The following is a 22,469-nucleotide window of genomic DNA, read 5'->3' as shown; positions in this document are numbered from 1 at the left end:
TGAACCATAGCCCCCTGACTAAGAGGCGAACTTGCTGGTGTGTTTCTGATCACTGTCCTGCTGCATAATCCAAATGAACTTGAGAATCAGGGCACAAATTGATGGCCAGACATTCGACTTCAGAATTTTGTGTTAGAGAGCAGAATTCATGGATCCATCAATTATGGCAAGTCGTTGTAGGTCATGAAGCAGCACCAGTAGCCCCAATACCACCACTATGTCTGACTCTTGGTAAGACATTCTTTTTAAGAAATGTTGTGTTAGTTTCACACCAAACATAACACAATGTAAACTTTCCAAAAAGCTCAACTTTTTGGCTCGTCAGCCCACAAAACATTTTCTCAAAAGTCTTGGAGATCATCAAGATGTGTACTGGCAAATGTGAAACAAACTTTTGAGTTCTTTTTGGTCCAGGGTACTTCAGCTTCAGGGTTCTGGGTGTTATAGATGTCACTGACTTTGTTTCTCATTTGTTCTTGAGGTTCTATAGATCATGGCATAAGCCATAGCATTTTATATTTTTAGCCTATTCCACTCTGTTAGACAGGTTCTATATAACTGATTTTTTGATTCAACAGGTATGGTAGTAATCAAACCTGGGTGTGGCTAATGAAATTGAACCCAGCGTCAAACACATGTGATTAGTCACAGTTAATTCATGATTTTACAAAGGGAAACAAGTACTTTTTGATTAATGTGAAAGTCCAAGGGGACTTCCTTCTTGAGTTGTTGCATTCACAAGGTTTTCAGAAAACTCGACCTCTGACCTTGACCTCTAAGTCAAAGACACTGAGATTTAAACTTGTCCGGGATTTTTGGTAACCGTCTCATCTATGGTATAGATTTTAAACTCCTGCATTGCCTAGTTCTCGGGTTTTCGCCCAGTTGGGTAAAAGCAATACCCCATCATCTCTTACGACTGAGGGGTTTAAAAAAGGGAAATAAGGAGGGGGGGGAATACTTTTCGCTGCACTGTAGATTTCTTAAGATAAATAAAAATCTGATCAAATCAAGGTTGTTTAAAAATATAGGCAAAGAATGACTACAATGCATACAGCAGCTCTGCAGCACCACATACTATTTTGAACCAGATAAGAAGTGGGACTTTTCAGAGGATTCAAAACAGTGGCATGTCTTTTTCACGTCCCCAACTAGCTGTCTCATTACAGTCATGACATCTCCAGACTAAACTACTGAGTTGGTGTATAATCACAAATACTAAGCAGCTCCTTTTACAGTAGACTGAATCAAACTGGGGCAAGCTATTGTTATGCTGATGAAATGTCACCTTCTAGAGTTAAAAATTTTATTTATTTTTTGGCTGTTTTGTACGTAAACACAACAAATGTGTGGATGCTGGTGTGTCTGTTCTGCTGAGAGAAACCACATTTGGATTTTGTTTTGACCAATTGCATCAGTAGGCTGGTTTAAGAGTAAATCTATGACCCTTTTAGCATTTACACTGCAACAGGAAAACGGTGCCAAACATGACCATGAATGTGACAGCAGAAGGCAAAGATGTGGATAGCAGCTCGCATGTGTTGAATAAAGGTGAATATACTGGTAAAAATGTTTTTTGACCATGAATCGCCTGTACTTCCAACGAAGCTTAGGAGCTAATCATGACTTAACTCATTGTATTACAAGGAGCCAACACACTTTCTCAGTACTGCTATAATATGATGACTCTGGCCCTTACCAAATCTCCAACTACACCCAAGTCCACCCACACCCTCTCAACATCCGACTCACCCTAGCAAAGAAACCATTAACAGTAATGAGAATCAATGGGGGTGTTAAAAGTATTGGCAGGCTACCCTAGGAGCTGCTCTCTGTGCCATCTTTATTAGTCTGAAAAGAGACCCAGCCTCTAGCCTGCCAGCTCTAAATAGGAGTGCATTGATCAGAAGGTCAGGCCAGGCTGAATCCAACCCTTTAATTGTCTGCGCCACTCCTCATTCTCATTCCAACAGCTGTCAGTCGACTCCCAGGTAAACCAAGGCCAGCATCACACGTGGTAGTTCTTACAGAAGTCGGCCTTTAAGGCTCAGACAGAATGTAAGCCATAGGTAACAGGAAGAAGAAATGAAAAGTTATTTCTCATGACATATCCATCTTAATCAGTTGAGAGAAGAGAGAACCACCCCTGATCCCACAACACACACATACATACACAGTATTACACTTACTCTCAGCAGATGAAAGCTACCTTTTAATTCACTTACTTAATGCATTTCTCAAATTCAGCTCAAGAAAGGCTTCCCATCACGCTGTACTTTCCTTTAACACCTTTTTACAGGACATATTATGTTCTTCTTCAAGTGATATAATCTCCTTTACGGACACAGTAACATTAAACCACTTTGTAAGACTGCTATGCCAGGCCCCCACCTCTACATAAACCACACTACAAGTTGCAAATATAGCTTACAACAGGCTTATAAGGTCATCACCTCCGAGGGATGACGATCTATTATTATTATTATTATATTCTTTGAACTAGAAAGTGCATTTTCTGAAGAAACTGCAGTGTGAATGCTTGAATCTGAATGTATGCACTGAAATGAATTAATTGCTGAATTTAAGTTAAAAATTTTGAATGACATGAAAAATACAGAAATTGTCGCCTGAAAACAAAAGTGCTGAACTGCTAAAAGCTAAAATCCACAGAGAAGAAGTTGGAAAATAGCTGAAAGGTTTTTCAATAAAAATGAGAAAGGAAAATTCAGAGTCAAAAAACCTCTGAATGAATATTAAAAGTTCATATGCGTTGAATAACTGAATGACTAAAATGTGAACCCTCCACTTGGATCCACACAGTTTAAAAAGTTTGTATCTATGAGCTTTGAAAGACACGGTGTTGGAAAGAGAAGAACGATGGCGACATTTTGAGGGTAAAATGATGGCTGTAGAGCAAACACTGTGGACACAGCAGCAGTTGAAAGAGAAGTGTTTAAGATGAATCTTGGCAGAGTGAGAGACAGAGCTCGTTAGGCAGGCAGGTGTGAGCCTGGTTGCTATAGTGACTGCACCCAATGGCTCAGTACACACGCACACAGACATGCACCTCACTTTTGCTGCTTAAAATGAACAGAAAATTCAGGTCGAAACAAATCGCTCCCAAATGAAAAGTACAGGTCCTATTGACAAAATTCTTTCACCGTGAGCGCCAGCAATGTCTAGTCTACCTAATTCTCAGTTTTCATGCTTGTGGAGTTTATTATATGGACGTGGTGACAGTGTAAAGACAGCCTGTACTTCTGGTTTTCAAACGAACCTTCTGAGCCATTTTAACATTAGAGTCTATGGAGGAGTTGGAGGGAGTAGGCTGTGCATTGGTGACATTTATGAAAGAACCATAACACCTACTACAATAGTAAACACATTGGATGAAAGAGGACAGCGATGGCTACGTTTTGAGGGTAAAATCATACCTGTAGACCAAACACCGTGGACACAGCAGCAGTTTTAAAAAATATTTTAAGATTAATTTTCGACCTGCTTCCACTCTAGCAGTTGAGCTGTCTCACTCTAGCGGCAACATTCCGTCCCATACACACCCATTATAAACTCTGAAACGGCTGAAAAAACATCATGAAACTTAATCTGGAACTGAAGAAAAAGTATAATAGATATTGAAAAGATAAATACAAGTTGAATAGTTGAATGTCTTGTCTTCGTTTTAAAGTTTGAATGGTGGCTCTATGTCAATGTATGTGGAAGTAGTAGGAGTTTAAAAATGAGTAAGTTGAATGAGGATTTGAAGGGTCTCCCCATTGAAATACATGGGAAATTTTTGTTGAAAAAAGTTAAATAAAATTAAAAATATAAATGTTAAAAATGAGAAAAATAGAAGCAGTCGTGTCCAAAAGAAGAGGAATCTAACGGTGTTTGAATGGTTTTTCTAAGTTGAACGGTTTTGAAGGAGTAGGACTACAAAAAACGTACGGAATCTATAATAATAATAACTAGAAAGTGCATTTTCTGAAGAAACTGCAGTGTGAATGCTTGAATCTGAATGTATGCACTGAAATGAATTAATTGCTGAATTTAAGTTAAAAATTTTGAATGACATGAAAAATACAGAAATTGTCGCCTGAAAACAAAAGTGCTGAACTGCTAAAAGCTAAAATCCACAGAGAAGAAGTTGGAAAATAGCTGAAAGGTTTTTCAATAAAAATGAGAAAGGAAAATTCAGAGTCAAAAAACCTCTGAATGAATATTAAAAGTTCATATGCGTTGAATAACTGAATGACTAAAATGTGAACCCTCCACTTGGATCCACACAGTTTAAAAAGTTTGTATCTATGAGCTTTGAAAGACACGGTGTTGGAAAGAGAAGAACGATGGCGACGTTTTGAGGGTAAAATGATGGCTGTAGAGCAAACACTGTGGACACAGCAGCAGTTTAAAGAGAAGTGTTTAAGATGAATCTTGGCACAGTGAGAGACAGAGCTCGTTAGGCAGGCAGGTGTGAGCCTGGTTGCTATAGTGACTGCACCCAATGGCTCAGTACACACGCACACAGACATGCACCTCACTTTTGCTGCTTAAAATGAACAGAAAAGTCAAGTCGAAACAAATCGCTCCCAAATGAAAAGTACAGGTCCTATTGACAAAATTCTTTCACCGTGAGCGCCAGCAATGTCTAGTCTACCTAATTCTCAGTTTTCATGCTTGTGGAGTTTATTATATGGACGTGGTGACAGTGTAAAGACAGCCTGTACTTCTGGTTTTCAAACGAACCTTCTGAGCCATTTTAACATTAGAGTCTATGGAGGAGTTGGAGGGAGTAGGCTGTGCATTGGTGACATTTATGAAAGAACCATAACACCTACTACAATAGTAAACACATTGGATGAAAGAGGACAGCGATGGCTACGTTTTGAGGGTAAATCATACCTGTAGACCAAACACCGTGGACACAGCAGCAGTTTTAAAAAATATTTTAAGATTAATTTTCGACCTGCTTCCACTCTAGCAGTTGAGCTGTCTCACTCTAGCGGCAACATTCCGTCCCATACACACCCATTATAAACTCTGAAACGGCTGAAAAAACATCATGAAACTTAATCTGGAACTGAAGAAAAAGTATAATAGATATTGAAAAGATAAATACAAGTTGAATAGTTGAATGTCTTGTCTTCGTTTTAAAGTTTGAATGGTGGCTCTATGTCAATGTATGTGGAAGTAGTAGGAGTTTAAAAATGAGTAAGTTGAATGAGGATTTGAAGGGTCTCCCCATTGAAATACATGGGAAATTTTTGTTGAAAAAAGTTAAATAAAATTAAAAATATAAATGTTAAAAATGAGAAAAATAGAAGCAGTCGTGTCCAAAAGAAGAGGAATCTAACGGTGTTTGAATGGTTTTTCTAAGTTGAACGGTTTTGAAGGAGTAGGACTACAAAAAACGTACGGAATCTATAATAATAATAATAAAATAGAATAAAGATTACAACAACAATACTGTGAATGCTTTTACAAGCATTCACACTAATAAAATAGAATAAAGATTACAACAACAATACTGTGAATGCTTTTACAAGCATTCACACTAATTAACTGTTAGCCAGTTAAAGGAACAATGGACACATCTTCCAAAATGCAAAACAAATACAAGCACCCAGTCAGTGCCGAAAAAGAGATTCTGTGTCTCTCTATGCATTTGCATATTTGTGAAGCAGATAAATTCACTTCCTCGTTAAGTTTAATTACCGTTTTAAAATATGGATATGGACTCATCAGCTCCTCCCTGCTAACCTCTATTTATATATTTTTAGATTAAATATATATACAAGTCTGACTCATAAAATTCCTTTTAAGTTTTAAATATATATTCATATATTTATAAGATGGATAAAGAAAATGAAAACATGACTACAAACTATCTCCCAAGAAAAAGTTAAAACTCTAACATTAGAAAGTTTATATTTCAGATTCTAGCACTTGCTCCGACTGAAAAAAAAGCTAGTCAAATCCTTTTGCACCTTAATCCAGATGTCTGGCTGCTTCAGACAGCGCTCTGTCAGAATTGTTTCCTGGCTTTAGAGCTGGAGTCATTTCAGATGTCTTGGCGACTAATCAGATGCCATCATTCATCAAAAAGTTGCAGTGACAGGGCCAAGCCTGTCTTTACAAAATCTAGCAGGGTAAGATTGCATTGCAGTTGTACAGTGATTTGAAGCTCTAGTGTGTGTCGAATATGTCTGGCTGTCAGCCTCCTACATATATTTTATTACAGGATGGTAGCAGAGGTAAATAAATAGGTTTATTTAATATGTTGCACTCCATAAATCCCACAAAAAAGCTCAGATAAAACTGGAAAAATTAAGACAAATCCAAGAACACAGGCAAGGCAAGGGCTTGGAAATCTAATTTTCATAGCGTGAAATATGTAGATGTCATTCATACTGCACGACAGCCTGGGTAAAGTATGCAATGATGTTGTGACCACTTTTTTGCTATAATCAAAGTCCTCACAGCTCATCACTACAACTGAAAATTTAGTGCAATCAGTAAGATTATCGCCTATCATCAGCAGTGGCTGATTAAAAGTGTGGCTTTCATCTTTATGAAAAACATGGCATTTGTGCAAGTAATTGGTCTGCCCAGAAGGATGGCCCACTCTGAGGTCATCCATAGATGATCAGGTAATCGGCGCAAAACAAAAGTGTTCAGCTCATGAATTAGAAAAGTCATGCACGTCTGATATCTGAAAATATATAATCTATATAGAGATATAATAAACACATGACTATTTCCTGTGCTGGATTAACTGTAAAGTACATCCAGCACCTCTCTACTTGTCAATGTCATTGCAGCTTCCAGACTTACTCGGGTATGAAATTAATTTACTTCACACCTTTTGGAGACTTCACATAAGATCAGTATCCATTGAGATGTGATGAGAAGATTTAGCCTAAAGCCGGAATCCATATAGCCTAAATGACTAACCACGGGGAGTGATAGAGTGCATTGTCCTGAGATGGTTAGACCAATTTCAACAGCAATGCAGTGTGCCGGAGGAAAGAGGTATTGGCTGTGTACAGCAGGTCTGTGAACTCAGTGGAACCAGTTATCAAGCCATAAGCAATGCAGTGAAAGTAATACCAAAGCATACATTTAACCTGTGTCTGCATTGTATTCCCACTGCTAAATTTGCATTTATCTCCTATGCTACATACCTGTGTAGGCCTACAGCATATCCCAGGTGGCAGATGGAGTATGGCTGAGGTCACTGCTCTATTTTCAAAGCCTCCTGGGAAGCTTACAGCATATGCTCCCATACTGTCATTTAAGCTAGTTTATTTTAGCAGTGAAAAAGTAGGTGATGTTTGAAGTTAAGAAACAGATTTATTTTTAACAGCAATTTGAATGAAGTAGAGCAGACAGCAACACAAGATTGCTACTAGGGAGGTGACTATAATTAAAGTTACTATGCCAACTAAATGTCTTCATCTTTGCCCTCATCATATCCCTGCAGTGCACACAAACTTAAAATAAGAAACAGAACGTCAGTGACGTAATAGTTCATCCACCTCAGTTCAAATGTTTTGTAAAGGGGTTTTTTAGTAGTTTTTTCCTGTCATTGGTTGGATGTATTGCAAAAAAAATAAGAATTAAAAACCCATTAATGTTAAATGTGATACAATTTGGATGAAGACACATTAGCGTTCATTGTGTGCAAATTTGATTAAATTCTAACTGGTATAATAGTAGGAGGAGCAGATGGATGACGCCTCCTTCGACTGGATGAGATAAAAAAAAATCTTGACTGCGAACAAATATGAGATGTGTGTAGCATAAAAAATAACATTTAATTGAAAAAAAAAAAACTAAACTCTCTCTTGATTAATTCAGGGAAGGAGGAGTAGGGAAAGAAGTTATTATTATTATTGTTATTATTATTTTTAAATCAACCTGTCCCATCCTCACAATGCTATCATAACTGCTAATGATCTTCTTGTGTATCTGATGTTTTCTCATTTTCAGTGTTTATTCATTACTTGGGTGTCAAATGCTTCCGTGCTGTCACAGCGTCTGGCACCTTGTAGATAAGTCGATTGTATCACTTGGTGGTGGTACTATGATAGACTGGTTTTACAGAAACTGAAAGAAGTTAGTCCCAGTACATCACATATGATTAATGCTTTGAAGAGGCATACTTTGACCAAATCATAATTGGACCTTATGAAATAAGTTGGTAACACCACTCGCATTTGGACGTTCCTGGTCATGTGTTTGACTCCCAACTAAGGCGTCTGTATCCAGTAAGGGTCCCCAGGCTGTGGCCCCCATGCTAATCAAGCCCATTTTATTTTATATATCATCCTATATATATATTTTATATATAAGATAAGATGTTAATTATGACCACAGGACTATTTTCCAGTTTGCCTTAGCCCATCTGGTTTTTAACATTATACAAAGTGTTCTTTGCACATAAGTTAAAATTAAACAAACAAACAAACTTTGCTCTCTGCATTAAAATATAGGGATTCAAGGATTTGTCAGCAACTCCATTTCATTTCAGTTTAGAAGACAAAAAGAGTCTGTATTTTAGATAACTAGCATGTGCTACATATTAAAAATGCACATGGCTAAAGTACATTATTAATTTAAATGTGAACTCTGCAGTTCTGTTACATAAGAAAACACAAATAAGTATTTCCCAAGTTCCGTTAAACAGAGCAATTAATTTTTTAGCACCTCTTTTCTAAATGTCCTAACTTTATTTCTGATGCTTGACATTATTTTACTTTGCATACAGAAAAAAAATTATTTCACAAAAACTCCATGATTCTAACAGTCAATTGTGTATCCTTTTTGCTGGATAACAGCCCGCAGTCATTTGTTGTAGTTTTCAACAATTCTTGCACACATCTGATCAATCCCAGCCCAAATCTCTCAACCTCCTATAGATTTAAAAGTCTTCTGGTATAGACTTTGGTCTTGAGTTAACCCCACAAATTTTAAACAAGATTCACATCAGGATGTCGTATGTTTTGGGTCGTTGCCATGCTGGAAGACAAAGTGACGACTCACATCCAGTTTTGCTGTTTACTGCCTAAGGTTTTCTTTAAAAATCTTCACATATTCTTCTTTCTTCGTGTTTTTTTCCCTTCATCCCCTCAGCATAATACTCCTACCACCGTGTTTCACTATGGGGATAATCAGTTGTTTGCCTCTTCCTGCTTTCTCCAAACATCCACTGCCAAAAGTATTCACTCACCCATTCAAATCATCCAGATTTCAATTACTTCCATGGCCACAGGTTTATAAAATAAAGAAAGTAGCTATGCAAACTGCTTCTACAAAAAACAAAACAAAACATGGAGCTTCATGGAATGGGTTTCCATAACCAAGCAGCTACATTCAAGCCTTACATCACCAAGTGCAATACAAAGTCAGATGGTGCTGGTAAAGCACACTGCCAATGGACTCCAACACAGTGGAGACATGTTCTCTTGATTGATGAATAATGCTTCTCTGTCCGTTTTTGGCAGTTGCCAGGAGAAGATTAGTTGTCTGACGAGTAGTGTAAACTTTGGAAGAGGGGAGGATTTGGTGTGGGGCTGTTTTTCAGAAGTTGGCTTCTGATCCTTTGTTTGAGTAAAAGGAACTCGTAATGGTTCAGCATACCAAGCCATTTTGGACAATTTCATGCTCCCAACTTTGTGGGAACATTTTGGGGATGGCGCCTTCCTGTTCCAACATAACTGCACACCAGTGGACAAAGCAAGATCCATAAAGAATGGCTAACTGAGTGTGATGAGGAAGAACCTGACTGGCCTGCACAGATTCTTGACCCGATCGAACACCTCTGGGATGAACAGGAGCGAGGACTGAGAGCCAGGCTTTCTTGTCCAATGCGTCTGAGGTCAGCGTCTGACCTCACAAGACGATACTGTGAGGTAGGACAGTTTATTTCCCATAAACACACTCTTAAACCTTAAGCCTTTCCAGCAGAATTAAAGTTGAGAACATTTTGATAAAAACTTCAAATTTTATTTGGAGGCAATTAATTTTGTCCTCATCTGTAAATCTCATTCAAGCTTGACAAGAGAAAGACATACACTACCTATACTATGCAAGATATGTACATAGTTAAATTAAACAGTAGTTTAATTTATTATCGTGCTCGTCTATTACCAGTTTTCACTATTTACTCACTTTAGGTATTTCACAACAGACTGGTACTTTATGCACAGACCCAAAACGCACACAGGTTTATTGATTCGCTGAGATGACGCCTCGTCATCGCCTGCCTCTTCTTATCCAGCTGCCAAATTCCCTTGAGGCTAAATGAAAGATCTCATAATGAGAAATGTCACCTTTCCTCACCCCAAGTGGGACAAAAACAATTTGCTTCAAAACATGGAAAATATTCTCAACATGGTGAGCTAAGTTTAGTATTATGGCCTTGGGCAGAAAAGACTAGTCAGACAGATTTTGCAGATGGAATCAAAATAGTGCTGGGGCACATGGGAGGCTAAAAAACAGTGAGGGCACAGTCTTAAATTCTAATAAATAACTAATACCAAATGAAGGCACGCAACACTAGTAAGCATCATTTAAGTAACATAAGCAGCATTTATGACACCTCTAAGGATATAACGGGAAGATCTGCTGATGTTAGTCAGATGCACAATAGCAAAAATGTTAGCTCATGAGGTAAGCAAAAGTATTACATAAGTATTATATATAAGTATTGTATGGATATGCAAATAAACTCTTAAACAATCAATTAATTTACTGGATGTGTAAAAACAAGTGAATCAAAGATATTCATGGTTAAAAGCAGTATACAGCATTTTGCTTCAATGGATATCTAGTCTGCATACAGTTAGAGTCACTGTTACTTTTTTTTTTTTTTTTTTTAAACAGATGACCAAAGATGCTATTAAATAATGTTTAAATGAATTAACATGGTGGTTTCCCTATGAGTAAGGTTAAAACCTTTTTGCTGGGTGCCACAGTGGTTGTTTCTATGCAAAAAAAAAAGAAGTGTTTGTGTTAGTCTGGAATTGCAGAGATGTTTGGACAGGATTCCTGACAGCCTCTCTTCTCAGCTTGAACAAAATACTGAAGCTCATTTTCATGTTTTACAACAGCAGAGCTGTGGTGCACTTGTACTGTCTGGTTAGTTTGTGACTGACAGTTGGCTACAAAGCACTCAGACATTTTTTTTCTACAGTTTTACATTTAATCAAATCGCCTGAGGCCATCGAAACCTGTATACCTCATTAATATTCCTAAACAAGCTTTCAGCAACTCTAACGCTGCACACTGATAATCAAGGACATGACACACAGCTCATACGTGGGCTCTGAAAACAGAGGGACTGCCCACCACTCACAGTAATTTCAAGTAATGAAAATATTGACCATATGGTGGAAAGTGGGTGCGCTGTTATGGTAACGCATTTTAATAAAATGAATTAGTACTGTGGACGGAAATTGCAGACATGTTTTTTTCCATGTGTTCGAAAAGATGGGACATGTAAAACAAGGGTTATTTTTTTAACCTTCTTGCTATAGGCTGCGGTGTCAAAAAAAAAAGAAAAAAAAAAAGAGGAAATAAACATCAATATTTTATCCAAGCAAAGTAGAGAGGCTGTCAGAAATCCTGTCCAAATCTCCCTGCTACAGCAGTTTTAGACAAACACTCCTGTCTTCACAGATATTATACAAGATATGTTTTTATTTTATTTTTTTTATACAAGATATCTAATGTTAGACACTGGATGTCTTGCAGACATGGTTTTAACTTGTGTGCCAGTTAAATAACCCCACTGTTTAACCCTTATCAGCACAAACACAAATGCGCACTGTCTAGAACAATATAAATGAAATAGTGCCTGGCAAAAATATAGATATCAACACAGTGAATACTACTGAATTTTATTATTAGATATTTCCCTAAATTGAATGAATGGATGCAAAGTTATGACTCTTTTTAAAAAGAGGAAGCTCTAAATCCAAAAGCGGCTCTTGAAAAAAGACCTGGTTTCTATGCTTCTGTGTGGCCTATCTAAACAGAGCACAAAACACAACACAAAGCACCATTTTTAATCTCTTTTGAAAGTACAAGATCATATTATGAACTGGCAAGGCTTAATCCGCAACTGGAAAACTAACCTACATTTGTATGCAGAACAGGCTTCTGACTTCAAAAGTAAGGTTACAGCATTTTTATTCAAGCTCGCCTCTGTTCCAAGCAGCCAGGGTCACCTTACCTAACATCCAAACATCCAACTTTAACTGAGCTGACAGATCTGAAATGTAGTGCAGACAAAAGCACATTCAGTAAAAAAAAAAAAAAGATGACTGTTAGCTTTTTACTTCATTTGTATATATAAAGAAAAAGACCTCGCAAAAACAAAGTCAAATGAAATGCTCCTAGAATATACAGTCACTAAATACTAGGCCTGGGCCATATCATACCGTTCACGGTAATACCGGTATAATGTTGGGCAACGATAAGAAAATGAAATATGGCAATAGAATATGGGTAAAACGCGCATGCGCAGTGCCTTTGTTTTCATACACACATGGCGGAAAAAGCATGGCGGCGACGGAGAATGAGAAGGGCAAAAGCGGATCGTTGAATGAAACGGATGAACCAGAACTGGTTTGTAAAAATGCTGCAACTTCAGTGGTGTGGAACTGGTTTGGCTTTCGTCCGTCAGATACACAACAAAGCACTATTTTTGGTAGAGCATGCTAGCGGGTCGTCGTTATTACTGTGGTTTTTGGAAAATACGGCACACTTAAAATCAATCCTTTGATTTTTCTGAAAATCGACAGTGCCCCTTATAGTCCCGTGTGCCCTATGTATGAATTCTGGTTGTGTTTACTGACCTCGAAACGATTTTATGTGGTACACGGCGCTCGGAAATCTGTCAAAAGTCTTAGTACGACTTTGCTAAGCTACGAAGTCGCACCGCTTGATGGATTGTCGGAGCATTACGGCTATCGTAGGCAGGAGCCTCGCAGAGTGATACGTACTGTGCTTCAACATAATATTACCGTATTGTGTGTGTATAACCTCTTTTTAAGTTGTGTGGATATTATACATGGTTATGCTGAGGATATGTCGGCCAATTTCCACTGGAAATGCCTTTTGGTTAAACTGTCAGCAAGGAATTTGCATTTGCACTGTTACATTTTTATATAACTTTAATGCACATAAAAAACAGCTGCTTGTTTAACTGAAAATACATTGATGTTTGTTTGTTTTTGCACTAATAAAGTTGTGGAGTTGTAAAGTGTTTTGTCTCGTGTCAATTATATCGTCAGTTATATCGTTATCGCAAATTTTCAAATGTATATCGTGATAAATATTTTTCGTCATATCGCCCTGCTCTACTAAATACATACATCTTGAAATACTGTCTGTATCTGAGATACCTTACAATACGAGCTAAAGCAGTGAGTGGCAGGATTTGTTAGATATGTGTAAGGGAGTGGTAGATGTAATGTTATTAATAGCAAATCTTGTCTTACGTATTAAAAACCCTGGTGTTTCAGTTTAGGTTAAAACCAAAACTTCACCTGCCTCTCCACAACCCTTCCCCACACTTTTGTGTCTGTTTCACTTGCACATAAACAAAAAATGGTTAACATTTTTGCAATCACAATTATGGATAATTTAAAACTAACTTACATCCTGTTTTTAGCCAGTATCCAGCAATCAGTCATTGCAAATTGTGTACTAAGTTTGTCACAATACTACAATCTAAAACTCAATCCTGACATCATTTTTCGAACCACAGGGAAGATTTTGACACCCTCCTGCAACAACAGCAAAGAAGTCATATTTCAAAAAAGTTAACTTGTTCATTTTCAACTAATTTTCCTACTTATAAGTTATGTTTACCAAAATAATTATTTAAGCTTAAGTGTAGTGGTTTTATTTGTTTTAGAAATTATTTAGATCATTTCATTACAGATTGTGAAGGTAAAATATATTTTACTGCCTACTAATAATAGAGATTACAACAATAAATGTTTAATAAACTCCATTTTTCAGACAGCTTTTTTGCTGACAGTGCGGTTAAGATAACAGAAATCGGAAATACTGGAAAATCCAGTGGGCTCAGCTGTTTTTGTGTGTAGCTGGGATTATGAGCCTGCGTCTTTCGCTGGCTTTTCTAATGCTGCATCACATATATCAATGGGAAAGTATGGCACAGTACAGCGACACCACACTGTTTATACTATCTTTATAATAGACAGCATAAAATTGGAATTCAGTGAATGAATCTAAACATCATGAGCTTAAATGCAAACTCATCTCTGCTACACTTGATGTAACCTAAATCTGACCATGGGTACCACAGCACAGTACCCTGCGCACCAGTCCAACATAGTGGTTTACTGTGAATTCACCACAAACTAACCTGATTATCCTTCACATAAATGCCCAGTATTTTCATGCAGCATTTGAAAAAACTAGTTTGTATTTATTTATTTGTTTTGCAGGAAGTTTCACAACATGAAAATACATCATTTATCAAAACGCATCATATACAGATCAAATATGTGATTAAAATGATGACATTGCATGTGATCTTTAAATTTGCAGTTTATCAAGCATCACTGAGCGATCCTTACCTTTAAATATAACCCCTCTTCTTCCTCTTTTGTCCTGTCTGTCTTCCTACACCATGTTCCATCTCTGAGTGAAGTTAACTCTCATTCTTTTCCCTCCCTGGGAAATAGAGCAGCTGGACTTTAGCTAGAAACACACTGTGTGACAATCTGCACACAAACACATTGTTTATTTGTTGATGTTTGTTGAGCTGATAGAAATGTTGAATTTGAAATTACCTCACACTAAAAAAATACATAAAAAAAAATAAAATAATGATAATAACCCCCCCCCCCCCCTCCCCCTAATGCTTCCTCCTGTTCTGTAGCGGTAGCTAGATTCTGAAGTGCTGCAAACACAGCATATGGACACCTGCACTCCCTCCAGCCAACTTTAACACCTGAATATAAACGGTATAAATGATACTGTTTAGCCTAAAGTAATGAGCCTGTTTTGAAAATGTAAGAAGTAGAAAGTACAGATATTGGTTCAAAAATGTAGAGAGCAAAAGTAAAAAGTTTTCAGAAAAATAAATATTCAAGTACAGATACCTGAAAATTCTACTTAAGTACAGTAACAAAGTATGTGTATGTTGTGACTTCTCTACTAAGAGAAGCCTACCTGGAACATCTAAAATATTTTTAAAGCAAAAATAATTTAGCATGTTGTATGAGTCCAGTCTGGCTAACACTTAATTCCATTCATTGAGTCACAGCACTTATATCGATCCACCAAATCAACTGTGTATCTCCAAGGAATGAGTTAGGAAGGGATTAGCTCCTGGCCCTTGATTAGCATTTTTTGCTTACACAGCATGACACCATCCATCTCATAGCAGCTGCATTTATATCTATTTAACCTCTAAGAGATGTCTCCTAAGACCAACCCCCTTGACCTCATCTAAGGTCAAATTTCTCCACAGTCCCCAAGTATTTTCTCAGTTCTTCAACCTTCATTAGCTCGAACAAGTCTATTAGGTCCATCCTGCTGCTACAGTCATATGATATCATGAAATGTAACAAAAGGCCTCCTCCTCAGCTTGGAGAGTTCCCATCACTCCCGTGGACTTGGTGTCCACATAAGTCTCTGTCCTGTGCTTTCAATAACTCAAGCAGAAGCCTATCAGCAGAGCGGTAGATCAGGTAACACCAGCGAGGGTGCAGTTCTTATTTGAGCAAACCAAGGTCACTGAACCACATGGATGCTGGATCAATCAGACAGATTAATGAAGCACAACTTGCTGACATGACGAATATTGACACCCTTATTACATCTTGGTCCTGCAGTCCACAACACTGCTTAAATAAATCTGGCCCAAGTAGAAGGAGATGGGTAAACTCCTGAACCTAATCCTTCACATGGTAAACACACTACAAGAAGAGCTTAAATAAGGAAATGTGTCTCTCCCTGTAATTTACTAAATCCAAAAATGTCACAGAATTAAAGCTCATGGTGTAAACAGAGGTTGCAAGCAGTTTGAGCTACAGTATCCTCAAAAACTGATCAATATTTATAAGATGATAAAACAAAAGTGGATTATCAGGAGCAAGACCTAAACATTTAAATACCTAATGACTTTAGTTATTGATTATTCAGTCATACTGAACCTAGTTTTTTGGTTATTCCTCAGTCACACCAGACTTGGGAATAACCAGTCAGCTACACACCCTTGCAACCACCACATTTCCATAAAAACACTCCTAAACCTTGTGGAAAGCCTTTCCAGATGAACTGAAGCTGTCATACTTGCAAAGGGTGGATCGACATCATATTAAATCCTATGGATTAAGAATGGGATGTCAAGCTCACATGCGTCTGAAGGCAGACAAACAAATACCTTTGGCAATATAGTGTGAAAAAATCCAGTAAAACTTGTTTGTAGAAAACACAAAATCACAAAGGTAATTTTTCACTGTTTTCCAATATTTAATACTTCAAACAAATAACTAAAAAACACCTGAAATAATAAGCTAAAAATAAACAGTAGTTATAACCCTGCAGCATTTTCAGCACATCAGATTGTGCTTTTGTTTAAACGTGTGCTATCACTCTTGATGACTAATTTTCCTTTTAATGAAAGAATTACCTAGTTAGTTACTAACTAGTCACTTGGTTTAAGGACTCACCCATTTTCATTTGAAAGGTCCACACAGTATAACAGGAAGTGCATAACGTTCAAAAACAGAATTAAACCTCTGCAGTAGGTCTAAATCCCATGTCACCTTGCTTTTACCTAAATTAACTGGTTTTCTTAAATGCTTAAAGCACCTCAAACGTCACATCTCTTGCCCAGATTCTGGTTGTATTTCTGACAACAGGGCCAGAACAAATGGCATCCTCCAGTTTTAATCAAAGGGAGGATTAACCTTTTCTATCAGCGGTGCCTCTCTTAGCAAAATATGGAGTCGAGATTTAGGATTATACCTGTGAAGCCATACTTTAGCTCATTATTGGACTTGGATGTTCAGACCTGTATGACACCCCTTATATCACTGGCATTAGGTTACCATTAATGACTCAGTAATCCTTCAAATCTCTCTAAAGAAATGCACCTCAACATGAACCTCTGGAAATTAATGTATTTGTAGAGCCTTCTCAGGTAATGATCCTCCATATTTTTAGAGACAACCTCACCACTTGCGAGCAATACCTGGCTACTTAAGATAAATACCACAACGTTGATTCTGATTTTCCATTTCAATCACACAGCAGACATAAAGCTGTTTTGCTGCATAGTGCCCACACTAGTTTCCTTAATTTCTACTAACAAAGAGCAGCTGTTTGCTTTCCACCCATTTTCTATAAGTTCCCTTATAGATCAGTTGCCAAGTTAAACTGTTATTATCCCAAGGCTTTACAGCACAGAGCAACAGCAAAAGAATATTAGGAAATAATACAAAATTTAAAGAGACCATAAGGACTAGTTATGGTCAGAATATAGCCTTTTATAGAAATTTGGCTGCATCACAATTACTGATTATGGATAACCATGGCAATAATACATCTGTAATTCTTCTTTCTGTACAGTTTCATTGGTACAGTTATGGCTACACTCTTTTACCACCTGCTTGCAATGAATGTATTCAATGTATTGCAGAGAGAATACTAACTAGGACTGAAAAGAGAGACCATATTTTTCCCGTATTAGCTTGTCTTCATTGGCTCTCTGTTAAATCCAGAACTGAATTTAAAATCTTTCTCCCCACATTCAAAATCTTGATTAATCAGGCCCTACCATACCTCAAAGACTTCATAGTACCTTATTATTCTAAGAGGGCACTTCACTTTCACACTGCAGGCTTACTTTTGGTTCATAGTTTTTAAAGGTAGAACGAGAAACAGAGCAGTCAGCCACCCGGCCCCTCTCATGTGAAACCCAGTTTGAATTCAGGGGACAGACCCTGAACCCTCCCTGAGTTATGCTGCATTAGAGTGCTGGAGTGCCTCCCATAATGTATTGAACATTTCTTTAGTCTTCTTTTTTGTTTCACATTTCACTTTCTATGTGTTTATACACCACTGCTGCATTTAATCATTGCTAATTACTAACCTCTGGCCCTCTCTTTGCCTTTTGTCCTGTCTTTCTCTGCTCTCTCGTCTTTCTCCTCAACCCCAAAACACCCAAAGCAAAATGGCTGCCTCACCCTCTGTCTGGTTCTGCTGAAGGTTTCTTCCTGTTAAAAGGACCCAACTTTAACTGTTCTTCATTTTTTTCCCTTCTCACTGTCACCAAGTGTGTGCTCAGAGGGGGGCGTCTGATTAGGGTTTCTTTCAAATATTTACCCTATAATATAAAACACCTTGAGGTGACTGTTCAGAACTGGTGCTATAGAAATAACACGTAATTGAAAGAAGCAATGTTGGTTCATTTTAGGGCCAAACAAGGATCAGACAAATCTAAATGAAACCTTACTCAAGCAACAAGCCAATCAAACTTCCCATGCTTTTCCAAAATTAAAGTTGCTTTAGCAATGGTGGCATTTAACACAAAAACACTTCAATCTAAGTACTTACTATCGTAATCAAGTATGCCCAGTATTTTATTGTGGGACAATTTTGCTTTAATTTACGGAGACAAAAGATGAGGTAGAAAACCAGTAAAGAAAACCGGTAACAAACAGCAAGTCTCCCTACCTGCAGGCTTTTACTAAAGCCTGCACTGACTGCTGCAATAAACTGTTCTCTGCACCCAAAATAACTTCCTGAGCACCGCTGCAAATCACAGTAAATGGTTTTGACTATTACAAGACTATTATTCGCTCCGCCTCTAGCGTTTATTTGGCGTGGAGAGGAACATTTTTACGGCACACACTTTGCGATCAGAACTCAGCAGCAGTATGACTGACTCGTATTTCACTGTGAAACAGACTTAGTGGTTGGACTTCCCGTGCTGATGCTCCAAAGACGCTTTAAAACATTACGCTTCCACACAGCTCGATTAAATACCAAGTCAACCCAGTTCATAAGTGGCAAAGTCAGCCAACTTAACGCGTTTACTCTACCATTTTGAAACAAAAGCATGGCTTCAGATAATAAAGTGCTCTGTGCGTTTTAAAACACATTATGTGCTTCGCTGTGAACTTCCAAAACAGAAGCTAACACGAACTACTGATGTCGGAAGTTAGCACCGGTGGAGTGAAAGAGAAAATGAGAGAGAAAGTATAAAGTACCTGTCTAAGGCGTTTGTCCTCTTCCATGCTTTCTGTGTTGTCGAAAGGCTTTCTATAAAGCCATGGAAGGCTTGGAAGTTTCTTTCTTTCGCTGTTGTTGAGTTGGTAACCAGGAAAGCCTCTGGTTAGCAACGAGACCTGTCAAACAATGGCGGAGCCAAGTACGGCAAGCGGGAGGTCGACACGTGCTTTTCGTTGACGTTTAGTGTTTTGGAAGGTTTCGTTTTGCAGCTGAGCGTCAGGGGAGAGTGTCCCGTCAAAATAAGAGCACACCAAAGACTTTAAACTTAAAAGGAACCAGCATTGTAATATAATGTTCTTTTGGCGAGTTAAGCTTTCCTTCAAAACTGTTTTTAAAAGTAAAGACGTATTTAGGCGTCATCCTGCAACTGAAGGACAATCTAGGCTATAAACAAACAAACAAACAAACAAATAAATCAATAAATACATTTTTTTAATCCTTTAAAAATCAGAATTGCTTATTGCTTAATAACTTCCTGACCATTAAGATAATGATAATCACTCTCATTCTAAATAGTTATATTAATTGAAACAACTTTGGAAATCTACTTTGTTCAACTTTTCAGTAGTCATACGTGTTTTTAATTTCAGTATGTATTGTCAGATATTTACTCAGATACAATATTCATATGAAAATTGTAAAATAATACCAATAACATTATAGGGCTGCACAAGGCTATGACATAAATGTATAATCAGTGTTGGGGAGTAACGGAATACATGTACCGCCGTTACGTATTTAAAATACAAAATATGAGTAACTGTATTCTGTTACAGTTACCATTTAAAAAGGTGGTATTTAGAATACAGTTACTTTGTTGAAATAAATGGATTACACGGGGGCACTTTCCTGTTTCATATTGTCGCGGGTCAGGACTGTTTGGGTTTTGTTTGACAGCTATGTTCTGTTGCTCCAGGCGGCAGCGTTAGGGTTACCATGGTTACAGGGTGACGCTCTCTCTGCGGCTGTGTGTTTCCTGGGTGAGAGAGCGCCTTTTTGTTGTTGTTGTTGTGCTAAGCTAATAGGCAGAATGCTACAGGCATAGCCCTAAAGAATGTAGCCTCATGGGCAGTGTAGTCCGTGCTGCAGAGAGAATGGACTGCCATACCCGTTATGTGTCTGTGAGCGCGAGGAGGGAGAAAAAGGAGAGTGGAAAAGTACGAGTATCATCGAGCAGAAACGGGAGCTGGAATCATGTAAATATAATAATAACCACTGCAGCCAAGAAGAGTGCCTGACGAGCCCAGTTGTAAGTAAGCTATTAAGTACACTGTGTTCGTGTTTTCCTCTGAAAACAATAAGTTCCGTTGGAGGTCTTTCAACGCCTCTCTCTGTCTCTCGCTAGCAAAGTTGACCCAGACAACAAAGTAAAGCTATTTTTCGGCTAAGAGCCCGACACGGAACCGACGTATTAGTCAGAGGTCCCTTTACTACGGTTCGGAGCCGCGGACCTTCAGTAATAGTAATAAATCACACAGCAATAGTACATTCATGTAGTTGTAAAAAGCATGATAATATATTGTGGCGAGCTCAGTCACGGAGGAGACAGAGGTTTCTTTGGGAGCACCCGTTTATTATTCTCTGCCGAGAACACTGTCACTACCTCCCTCCTCAGCGCGGCAACAACAACACAACCACAAAAAAAGGCGCTCTCTCACCGGAAAACACAGTCGCCGAGAGAGCGCGTCACTCATCACCATGACAACATAAACAAACAGAACTGCAAAACAGAACATAAATGTCAGAACAACCCCGAACAGCCCTGGCCCGCTACATAGCCCCCACCTAAGGGGTCAGTCGTCCCCGACAACCCCATTACCCCACACAAAGTCCTGCAAACGTCCAGGTGCCTTCTTCCGGCGCACCGGCCGGTCTCGACAGGTGGGGGAAAAGTCACTCGGATCAGAACATGGGGTGCCGCCAGCATCCCCTGCCCCGGCATCTGCCGGAGCGAGCGGTCGGTACGGCGAGAGTCTGTCCTGGTGCAACACCACCAGGCGCCCCGGGCCCGGCATGCGAACACGGTACACCACTTCTGTTAGCCGCTCCACGACCTCCGCCGGCCCTTGCCAGTGACTGCAGAGTTTGGGGGACACTCCTCTCTTGCGAACCGGGCAGTACACCCAAACCTTGTCGCCAGGCACAAAAGCCTCCCCCCGGCACTTGGTGTTGTAGGCTCTTTTCTGCCGTACTCCGGCGCTGGCCTGGGCCTGGCGGGTGTAGTCGTGAACCACCTGCAGCCGCTCCCTCAGCCTCCTGTAGTAGTCCATCTCCGGCCCACCATCAATCTCCGGCTCAGGGGGGGACCCAAACACCAGATCCACAGGCGTCCGGAGCTCCCGCCCAAACATCAAAGCGGCAGGCGTGCACTGGCTGGACTCCTGAACCGCGGTCCGATACGACCAAAGGACCAGGGGCAGATGTCGGTCCCAATCCCGCTGGTGGCGGCTGGTGAGAATGGCGAGCTGGGTGGCCAGCGTGCGGTTAAAGCGCTCGACCAAGCCGTCGCTTTGCGGGTGAAGCGGTGTGGTCCTCGTCTTCTCCACCCCCAGCCGCCGACAGATCTCCCCGAAGACCTTCGATTCGAAGTTACGCCCCTGGTCACTGTGGAGCTCAGCCGGGACCCCAAAACGGGTGAACATCTCCTCCACCAGCTTCTCCGCCGTCGTCGATGCACTCTGGTCCGGCACAGCGTAGGCCTCCGGCCACTTTGTGAAATAATCCATGGCCACCAACACGTACCGGTTCCCTGACTCCGTAACAGGGAAAGGCCCTAGGACGTCCACTCCCACTCGCTCCATCGGGGCCCCCACCAGGTACTGTTGAAGGGGGGCAGTGGAGCGTTGAGTTGGGCCCTTCTGTGCCGTGCAGGTGTCACAGCAGTGCACATGAAGTTCCACATCCCGTCGACAGCCAGGCCAGTAGAACCGTCCTCTGAGATGGCGGAGAGTTTTGGCGTTCCCATAGTGGCCGGCCCCCACCGAGCCGTGGACGAGCTCGAGCACCTGCGACCGCAGCGACCGAGGCACCAACAGCTGCAGGAGATCTCTGCCCTGCCCGGGGGCCCGCCATCTCCGGTACAGGAGGCCGTCGTGGGTCTCCAGGTTGTTGTACTGGGAGTAGTAGGCCTTCACTTCGGGCTCTTGCCCCGACACCCCCGTCCAGTCGGGGCGTTGCGCCAC

At 39.7% G+C, this 22,469-nt stretch overlaps 1 protein-coding gene across 2 annotated transcripts in view; it reads right to left on the bottom strand.

Moving 5' to 3' along the window:
- enox2 (ecto-NOX disulfide-thiol exchanger 2) overlaps positions 1 to 19,416 on the bottom strand; it is a 181,050-nt gene extending 161,634 nt beyond the window's left edge. The window contains exons 1-2 of one of the 2 annotated variants that reach the window (XM_063494455.1): positions 19,266 to 19,416; positions 14,619 to 14,715 (exon numbers count right to left, since the gene is read on the bottom strand). The gene's annotated coding sequence lies outside the window, so the exon portion shown is untranslated. The remainder of the gene's footprint in view (positions 1 to 14,618; positions 14,716 to 19,265) is intronic. The other variant, XM_063494456.1, reaches the window with a different exon arrangement.
- Between the last annotated feature and the right edge of the window lie 3,053 nt (positions 19,417 to 22,469).

This window comes from Pelmatolapia mariae, linkage group LG2, assembly GCF_036321145.2.
Source record: "Pelmatolapia mariae isolate MD_Pm_ZW linkage group LG2, Pm_UMD_F_2, whole genome shotgun sequence".
In the NCBI taxonomy this organism is placed as follows: Eukaryota; Metazoa; Chordata; class Actinopteri; order Cichliformes; family Cichlidae; genus Pelmatolapia; species Pelmatolapia mariae.
Note: the sequence above shows the minus strand (reverse complement) of the source record. Positions and strands in the feature narration are given on the sequence as shown.